Source organism: Sapajus apella, unplaced genomic scaffold, assembly GCF_009761245.1.
Source record: "Sapajus apella isolate SASKATOON/1434 unplaced genomic scaffold, GSC_monkey_1.0 scaffold91, whole genome shotgun sequence".
Classification (NCBI taxonomy): Eukaryota; Metazoa; Chordata; class Mammalia; order Primates; family Cebidae; genus Sapajus; species Sapajus apella.
The window spans coordinates 902,292-912,743 of NW_022437031.1; the positions used below are offsets into that span (position 1 = coordinate 902,292).

The following is a 10,452-nucleotide window of genomic DNA, read 5'->3' on the forward strand; positions in this document are numbered from 1 at the left end:
ATGGGGACATAAAGGGTGAGAGAAAGAGAAAAACGATAAGGAAAAGCTGTCCAAGGAAACAGAATTCGCACCTCAGGGTCCCCCTCCCCCTCTGCTCTGTTCCAGACACCTATTCTCATTCCTGCACTCCTGCCCCTGGCGTCATGCTAGCTGGTCTGTCTTTCTTCCTTCTGGAAAAAGGCAAATTATTAAATAAAGGTAGGATGAGTCCTAACTCATCCCCACTTCTTGTCTCCTGCCAGGTGTTCAAATACAACTTACCACGCAGTCACCACCATCCAACTGCAGGTCACTCTCCACTTCGCCACGGTCTGCTCTCTTGGCCACAAGATCTAAGCCTTTCTGACGCCCCAGCCAGTTCAGGCTGCCGGTCTCCTGTCCTTAAGCCTTTCCCGAGGCAGTCCGCTTACCTGATGTCAGCATACCAGACGCCCCAACACCCACTGGAAGCACAAGCTCAGGTCAGTTTCCGGCACCTAGCGTCCCCAGGTCCTCACGTGACTTAGTTTCCCAGGCAATGGGGCTTTTCTCCCGGATGTAGCAGTCCGCTGAAAGGGACAGAGTGCTTCTTAGAGTTAACCCTCAAACCACCATGGCCAGTGAATGAAGAATAAGCCTGTTGAGTGTTTCGTCTATTTATATGGCATTATGCTGGATATTATAAAGGTACGAAAGAAACTGGAGTCTTTTCACCAACAACTACACACAGATCTGTATTATTAGAATTCTTAAAATGAGTACGTGTTGTTTTTATAATTAAACAACAGAAAAATAATGACTAATAATTAAAAAGGGATTGTGTATAAAACAAAACCTTATGATTACACCACCACCTTATAGCCTTGAAAATAGGTATTGTTTCATGAGAGAGATTATAACACTGTGCAAATATCAATTCAGAACTTTAAACAAGAAGAATATACACACCAAAAAAGATTTTTTAAAAACAAAACCTATGCTTTACGTGCTCTATGATTGTCACCGGGCTTAGGAGAACCTGATATTCTGCTGTGCATTCCTGTCAGAAAGAGCATGTTGTAGCCATGTCAGAACCAACCAAGGTCAAGAATTTCTTGTGACCAGTCGTAAAGTCCCTGAAGCAAGACACACAGAAATCCATGTCAATAAAAAATAAAGAGACTCAGACCTTGCAGAAAGATCAAGAACAGTGACCAAAGACATGCCACCTTGGCTGGAATATGGCTCTGCCCTTTACAAATTTATGAGACCTTTTACATCTGTTAATTGCTTGTTGTAAAGATTACATTAAGCAAGTCAATGTGTATAATGCATTTAAAACAATGTCTGGCAATGAGAAGACCTGTTTGATAAATAAATAAATAAATAAATAAAATGTGGGACACAGACATTGCAGCATAGGAATACCTCAATCAGGAATCTTAGGTCTCCAAAAACAATGGTGATACTAATTTAGCTGTACAGGAAGGAGGTGTCCTGTGTGGCTGACATAAATATTTCATGGTTTGGAGGGAAATACTCCTACATTTCTTATTTAAGAAAACAACACGCCAAGGTTGTTTAGAAAGGCAGAGGGGACTCCGGATCCAGGCAGCCTAGATTTAGATCCTAGGTCTGCATTATTAACTCAAGTTATTTAACCCTTCTGTGCCTCAGTTTCCCCATAGGCAAAATAGAGATAATAGTACCAATTTCATACTATTCTCATTGTTGTGAGAAAATTGCATATTAAATAAAATTACAACAATGACTGGCATATAAATATTGATTAAAACTAATAACAAGAGACAAAAATGATGGGAGAATTAAAAGGTAAACCCACATGGAACTGCAGTCTCAGCCTAAAGTAGATGAAATACATACCCACTGCCAGAGACCTCATCAAGGTATTTCAGATAAGAAAATCTCATGCAATGACAGTATTGTGAAGCTGATAAGACTGCAATGTCCTTGGAAAACAAGTATAAACCCCTCAGAAATCTAGAACAAGTATGCTGACAACATAAAGTGGAATCCAACCTGACTAAGATGATAACCTGAGCTATTAGAGTTTGAGCTGGGGCCACTGAACTACAGCTCAAGTGTCAAAGCTTGTCTACTATCTGTTTTTGTTTGATCAGAGAGCAAATAATTATTTTTACATATATAGGTGGTTAAAAAAATTAAGAAACCAATATTTCATGACATTTAAAAATTATATAAAATTTAAATTTAAATTTTCAAAAATAAAATTTATTTTATTTTTATTGGAATACAGTTTTTATTTTATTTTATTTTATTTTTATTGGAATACAATTTTATTGGAATACAAACACATTCATTCATTTATATATTGTCTGTGGCTACCTTTACAATATAATGACAGGTTAAGTACTTAAAATAGACATTACAGCAACAAGATAAAAGGATTTCAAGTCTCTGTAATTGTGGAGTCACCATACCAACCATGGATGAATTATCCCGAGACAGTCACATGTTATTTTGAGTATTTTTATAGCAGTCTAATTAATCTGTATTCTCACCTGTACAGAGTACAGGCAAGTTTACACAATTGATTTGGCTTTCTATCCGAACACGTTTAGATAATGTTTATTTAAAATTTTGCAAGATTCTGCTCAAACCAATTTGGCCCAAATTAATCAACTACAAATTAGTCATTTAAAAAATTATTTTCATGAGCAGTTTGTTCCAAAAGTGATAAAAATGGCTAATCACATAAAATACCCAATTATTACTAGATTAGTCTCTACCTCATGTTGTTTTACATACAAGATTAATTTGCAAAACCTTAGGCATCAAAATTTTCAGTGAGAAACACATTGAATATAAACTTAATGAAAAAATTACCACACTTATATTTAACAATTTGTAAAACAATCCCAAGCTTGTTTAAACCTATACTGGTTTCTGCAAAGAAAGACCCCAAGACAGCCACTAAGGCATGTAGTAGGTATTAACTACAGACTTGATTGACCTGATATCCTGAGGGTGTAATAATTTCTACAATAAGTAGGTACCATGTAGTGTGGGAGTGGTCCTAAAGGAGATGTTTGCCTATTATACCTAGATAGTTATCTATGTGTGACTGATAGCAAGGTGGTCAAGGGAAGAGATTATCACCTTTTGAAAGAGGTATAAAAGATTCACTAAGCTAGTAATCAGATAAAAATCAAAAACCAGAAAGAAATAATGTATGTACATACTACATTTTTTTAGCTAGATCTAACAGAAGAATTGGGGCTGTAACAGTTTTGTAGATTTAAATATTTTAAAATTTTACTTTACATTCTGGGATACATGTGCAGAACGTGCAGGTTTGTTACATAGGTGTACATGTGCCATGGTGGTTTGCTGCACCTATCAACCCATCATCTAGGTTTTAAACCCATCATGCACTAGGTGTTTGACCTAATGCTCTACCTCCCCTTGGCCCCCACCTCCTACAGGCCCCAGGGTGTGATGCTCTCCTCTCTGTGTCCATGTATTCTCATTGTTCAACTCCCATTTATGAGTGAGAACATGAGGTGTCTGATTTTTCTGTTCCTGTGTCGGTTTGCTGAGAATGTTGGCTTCCAGCTTCATCCATGTCCCAGCAAAGGACATGAACTCATTCTTTTTTATGGCTGCATGGTATTCCATGGTGTATATGTGACACATTTTCTTTATCCAAGGGAACACCACAAATTGAGAAAATTTATCTTTGAGGCAGTCAACAATAGATCTACTTAAAAAAGACTTAAAATAACTCTCTTAAATGTACATAAAGAGCTAAATAAAAATGTGGAAAAATAACTACATAAAATTAGAGAAATATTGTATGACCCAAATTAGAATATCAATGATGTGATAGATATACTATAAAAACAGATAAAAATTGTGAAGCAAAAAAACTACCATAACTGAAAGAAAGTTATTCAAAGTAGATTTAAACAAGCATAATCAGTGAACTTGAAATAGGACGATTGAAACTGAGCTTGAGGAGCAGACAGAAAAAGATGAAGAAAAGTGAACAGAACATAAGAGGCATGTAGGATGCCATCAAGCAGACCAACATATGGATTATGAGAATCATAACAGGAGAAGAGAGAGATGAGGCAAAGGAATATTTGAAGAAATAGCCCAAAACTTGCCAAATTTCATGAAAGACATGAATCAATGAATTTAAGAACCTCAAAAATCCAAATAAAATAGACTCAAATAAACACCATGAGACATATTATAATCAAAACATGTAAAGTCAATAAAAGAATCTTTAAAGGAGCTAAATAGAAGAGACTCATCATGTAAATGGATCTTAAATAAGATAACTGGCTTATTTCTCTGCAGAAACCTTGAAGTTGAGAAGGCAGTGGAATGATATATTTAATGTGCTGAAAGAAAAGGAAATGATCAACTAAGTATTCTATGTTCAGTAAAACTATCCTTCAAAAAAATGAAAGAAAGTAAGACATTCACAGAAAAACAAAAGCTGAACTAAGTCATTACCATTGCACTTGCCCTACATAAAATGCTGAAGAGAGTCCTTCATATTGAAATGAAAGAATTCTAGACAATAAAACAAATTCATATGAAAACATAAAATTTTCTAGTAAAGGTAAATATATGAGCAAAAATAAAAGCTGATATTGTATTTTTATTTTGTAACTCCAGTTTTACATTTTTTTCTAAAGAATTTTAGAGACAGGTGGATATAAAATAAATATAAATGTATGTTATTGGGTGCACAATCTATGAAGATGTAATGTATAACAATCACCACATAAAAAAAGTGTAGAATTAAAATTTTAGGAGCTTAGAGGAAAATTTATACCTTTAAATTACTACATTAAGAAAGAAGAAAAATGTCATGTTAATAATCTAACTTTACACCTTGAGGCACTAAAAGTAGAGCTAAGTAAATCTTAATTAAACATAAAGCAGAAAATATAGACTAGAGAATATATAGATAAAACAGAGATTACAAAACCGATAAATAAAATCATCAGAGCTTCTGGGTGCAGTGGCTCATGCCTGTAATCACAGCACTTTAGGAGACCAAGACAGTGAGATGACTTGAGGTCAGGAGTTTGAGACAAGCCTGGCCAACATGGTGAAACCTCCATTTTTACTAAAAATGCAACAATTAGCCAGGCATGGTGGCAAGCACCTGTAATCCCAGGTACTCAAAAGGATGAGGCAGGAGAATGGCTTGAACATGGGAGTTGGAAGTTATACTGAGCCACTGCACTCCAGTCTGGGCACCAAAGCAAGACTCCATCTCAAAATAATAATAATAATGATAATAAGATCAGAGCCAATTGTTGGTTCTTTAAAAAGATCAAAATTGACAACATATTATAGACCATAGAAAGATAAAACTGATTATATGGGAAAACTAAAAACAATTGTATACCAACAAATTAGATAATGTAGATAAAATTAACAAATTCCTGGAAAAACACAAGTTGGTGAATCTAACTCAAGAAGTACAAAATTTGAATACACCTATAAGAGGTAAAGAGATTTCATCAGTACTCAAGAACTTTTCCATAAAGAAACACCCAGTTTATGATTGCATCTCTGGAGAACTCTACCAAACACGTAAAGAATTAACAGAAAAATCTTCAAGAAGTTGTCCAAAATTTAGAAGAGAAAGGAAGACTTCTGAATTCTTCCTGAGCCCAATAGTAAACAGGTACCAAAACCAATCAGTTATTACATCAAGTGTTCAAATGTGTATCTCATCTGAATACAGATGCACAAATCATCAACTTAATGCTAACAAACTGAATCCAGCAGCATAGAAAATGCCAAATGAATTTTTGCTTAATATCTGATAATCAATTAATGTAATACATCATATCAATAGAATAACAACAACAAAAAACCCAAATGCGCCTCTAAATGCATGTAGGCAAGACTTATAACAATATCCAAACCCCTTCATTATAAAATTATCCATTATAGTGCAAATAGAAATGACTATTGTCATTCTTCACATACAGAGAACTCATGGCTAACATAATTAATGATTAAAAAAAACTGAATGTTTTACTTTAAATTCAGGAACAGGACAAGGATGTCTGCTTTCATTATTTCTATTTTACATTATACTAGTGTCTGTACTAAGATAAATTTGTAGAAATGTGAAATAAAAGGCATGCCAATTGGAAAGGAAAAAATAAAACTATATCTTCTCTAATTTATAATGACAGAATCTGTCATGCAGGAAACCATAAAAAATTGACTAAAGAGCTCTTAGATATAATAAATGAGTTTTTTATGGTTGTAGAATGTAAGTTCAACATAAAATATTCTATTGTATACAGTTGCAGCAAGCAATCCAGAAATTGAATTAAGGAAAGCAATTTCATTTACAGCACAATCAAAATAAATAAAATACTTAGGAATAAATTTAACAAAAGAACTTAAAAACCAATCATCTGGAAACCACAAAATAATGTTTACAGGAATAAAAATACCTAAACAAATGCAAAGACACTTTATATTTATTTATTGGAAGAGTCAATATTTTCAAGGTGACGATTCACCCTACAAGGATATACAGACTTGAAACTATCCCTAACAAAATTTCACATTTTTTCTTTGCAGAAATTGGCAAGCTGATCCTAAAATTTATATGGAATTTTAAGGGCACCAAAATAGCAAAAACAAGCTTGAGAAAAAGCAAAGTTTGAGTACCCATCCAATATTCTGATTTCAAAACTACTTCAAAGCTACAGTAACAAAGACAAGATGTAACTTAAGTAAACAGAATATAATTGAATGTCCAAATATAAGCTTTCCCATTCCAGTCGATTTATATTCTAAATGCTCTGAAGACAATCTAGTCCGGGTGGTGGGTAAGGGTTTTTAAAAAATGGTGCTAGTGAAACTAGATATCTATATGCAATTGAATGAAGTTGAGCCCTTACCTGATACCACATATATGCTTTTAGTGAAAATGGAAAATGGGCATGTATGTAAGGGCTAAAACTATAAAACTCTTTTAAATTATCAAAGTTGTGAATTTTGTGTTATTTGAGTAAGGAATAGGTTTATAGATAAGGTGCTAAAATCCAATAAAAGAGAAACTCTGAAGACAATTAGATATATTTGATTTCACAAAAATTAATGACCTGTGTCCAACAAAGGGAATTATCATAAAAGTAAAATGGCACCCAACAGAATGAAAGAAAACATTTGCAAATTATATATGTATGTATGTGTGTGTATGTGTGTGTGTGTGTGTATAATATATGTGGACTTGTGTCAGGAATATATAAAAATGATTAGAACTCAATAATTACAATATAAACTACCAAATATTTAAATGTGCAGAGATCCAAATGGACATATCTAAAAAGAAGATATAAAAATCTTTACAAATAAAGAAAAAAATCTCAAAATTATTACATACCAAAGAAATACAAACATTCATCCTGAAATTAATATCAAAACTTAAGGAATCCAGTTAGCAAAAACAATATTGAAAAAGAAAAACCAAAATATTGAAAAGGCTCACACTTCTTGACTTCAAAACTTACTATAAAACTACAGTAATCAAAACATATAGGCATAAAAATATAAAGACAGACATATAGACCAATGAAATATAATGAAAAGCACAGATAATAACCCTTGAATATATTGTCAAATGAGTTTTAACATGGATGCCAAGAGAATTTAATAGGCAAAGCACAGCCTTTTAACTGCCATTTTGGCATTGGAACAACTGGATATTAACATGCAAAAGAATAAATTTGAATGCCTAAACACCTGCTAGAACCTGAATATTTGTCCCCTATGAAACTCACAGTTGAAATTTATTCCCAAATGTAATAGTGGTGGGAAGTAGTGTCATGGGAAACTGATTGGGTCATGAGGTCTCTGCCATTATGAATGGATTAATCCATTCATGGATTAATCAATTAATGAGTTATTGCAGAATTGGATTATTTATCATAAGAATTAGTCTAATATAAAATTCAGTTTGCTTCTCAGTGCACCTTTCTTGTCCTATAATTCCTTCCACCATGTTATCGCACAGTATGAGGCTTTCACCAGTAGTCCAGTAGATGAAACTGTTCAATCTTGGACTTCTCAGCCTCCAGAACTGTGAGTTAAAATAAACCTTTTAAACACAAATTCCCTTGTCTTGGGTATTCTGTTATAGCTACAGAAAATTGATTAGAACAAAAAACTGATACCAGGATGTGGGGCTGTTGTTAATAAAAAATACTGCATAAACAAAATGTGGTACATATACACCATGGAATACTATGCAGTCATAAAAAGGAATGAGATCATGTATATTGCAGGGACATAGATGAAGCTGGAAGCCATTATCATCAGAAAACTAATGCATGAATAGAAAATCAAGCACTATATGATCTTGCTTATAAGTGGGAGCTGAACAATGCGAACACCTGGACACAGGGAGGGGAACAACACATACTGTGGGCTGGGGTTGGGGGAGAGAGAGCTTTAGGAAAAATAGCTAATGCATTCTGGGCTCAATACCTAGGTGATGGGTTGACAGGTGCAACAAATCACCATGGCACATGTATACCTATGTAACAAACCTGGACATCCTGCACAAGTACCCCAGAACTTAAAATAAAAATAAATACCTGAACACATAATAGAGCTTTGGAACTAGGTAATGGGTAGAAACTGAAAGAGTTTGAAGAAACATATTAGAAAAAAGCCTGGGTTGCCATAAATAGAACACTAAGGGTAATCTTGATAGAAGTTCAGGTTATGAGAGACTGGAGAAAGTCTGAATCTTCATAGAGATTACTTAAAGAGTCATAACACGAATGCTGATAGAAATGTGAACAGTAAAGTCTATTCTTAGAAGGTCTCAGATGGAAATGAGGCACAATGTATTGGAAACTGGAGTAAAGCTATCCTTGTTATATAGTAACAAACAACTTGAAAGAATTTTGTCTGTGTTTAAGGACTTTGTGGTAGGCTGATATTTTTTTTCCCATTTATTTATTTTATTGCATTTTAGGTTTTTGGGTACATGTGAAGAACATGCAAAATTGTTGCATAGGTACACTCGTGGCAGTGTGATTTGCTGCCTTCCTCCCCATCACCTACATCTGGCATTTCTCCCCCTGCTATCTCTCCCCAGCTTCCCACCCCCACCGTCCCTCCCCTATTTCCCCCCAACTGACCCCAGTGTGTAGTGCTCCCCTCCCTGTGTCCATGTGTTCTCATTGTTCAACACCCACCTATGAGTGAGAACATGCGGTGTTTGATCCTCTGCTCTTCTGTCAGTTTGCTGAGAATGATGGTTTCCAGGTTCATCCATGTCCCTACAAAGGACCCAAACTCATCGTTTTTGATGGCTGCATAATATTCCATGGTGTATATGTGCCACATTTTCCCTATCCAGTCTATCGTCGATGGGCATTTGGGTTGGTTCCAGGTCTTTGCTATTGTAAACAGTGCTGCAATGAACATTCGTGTGCACGTGTCCTTATAGTAGAACGATTTGTAATCCTTTGGATATGTACCCAGTAATGGGATTGCTGGGTCAAATGGAATTTCTATTTCTATGTCCTTGAGGAATCGCCACAATGTCTTCCACAATGGTTGAACTAATTTACACTCCCACCAACAGTGTAAAAGTGTTCCTATTTCTCCACATCCTCTCCAGTATCTGTTGTCTCCAGATTTTTTAATGATCGCCATTCTAACTGGCGTGAGATGGTATCTCAATGTAGTTTTGATTTGCATTTCTCTGATGACCAGTGATGATGAGCATTTTTTCATATGTTTGTTGGCCTCATGTATGTCTTCTTTTGTAAAGTGTCTGTTCATATCCTTTGCCCACTTTTGAATGGGCTTGTTAGTTTTTTTCTTGTAAATCTGTTTTAGTTCTTTGTAAATTTTAGATATCAGCCCTTTGTCAGATGGGTAAACTGCAAAAATTTTTTGCCAATCTGTTGGTTGCCGATTCACTCTAATGATTGTTTCTTTTGCTGTGCAGAAGCTGTGGAGTTTGATTAGGTCCCATTTGTCTATTTTGGCTTTTGTTGTCAATGCTTTTGGTGTTTTGGTCATGAAGTCCTTGCCTACACCTACGTCCTGAATGGTTTTGCCTAGAGTTTCTTCTAGGGTTTTTATGGTGTTAGGTCTTATGTTTAAGTCTTTAATCCATCTGGAGTTAATTTTAGTGTAAGGTGTCAGGAAGGGGTCCAGTTTCTGCTTTCTGCACATGGCTAGCCAGCTTTCCCAACACCATTTACTGAACAGGGAATCCTTTCCCCATTGCTTGTTTTTGTCTGGTTTGTCAAAGATCAGGTGGTTGTAGATATGTTGTGTTGCCTCTGAGACCTCTGTTCTATTCCATTGGTCTATATCTCTGTTTTGGTACCAGTACCATGCTGTTTTGATTACTGTAGCCTTGTAGTGTAGTTTGAAGTCTGGTAGTGTGATGCCCCCCGCTTTGTTCTTTTTGCTTAGAATTGACTTGGCTAT

The 10,452-nt window shown here is 35.1% G+C and overlaps 1 long non-coding RNA gene across 1 annotated transcript in view; it reads right to left on the minus strand.

Annotated features, from left to right (window-relative positions):
• Positions 1 to 536, minus strand: part of LOC116535007 — a 111,804-nt gene extending 111,268 nt beyond the window's left edge. The window contains exon 1 of the long non-coding RNA XR_004261997.1: positions 262 to 536. This is a non-coding gene — a long non-coding RNA (uncharacterized LOC116535007). The remainder of the gene's footprint in view (positions 1 to 261) is intronic.
• Between the last annotated feature and the right edge of the window lie 9,916 nt (positions 537 to 10,452).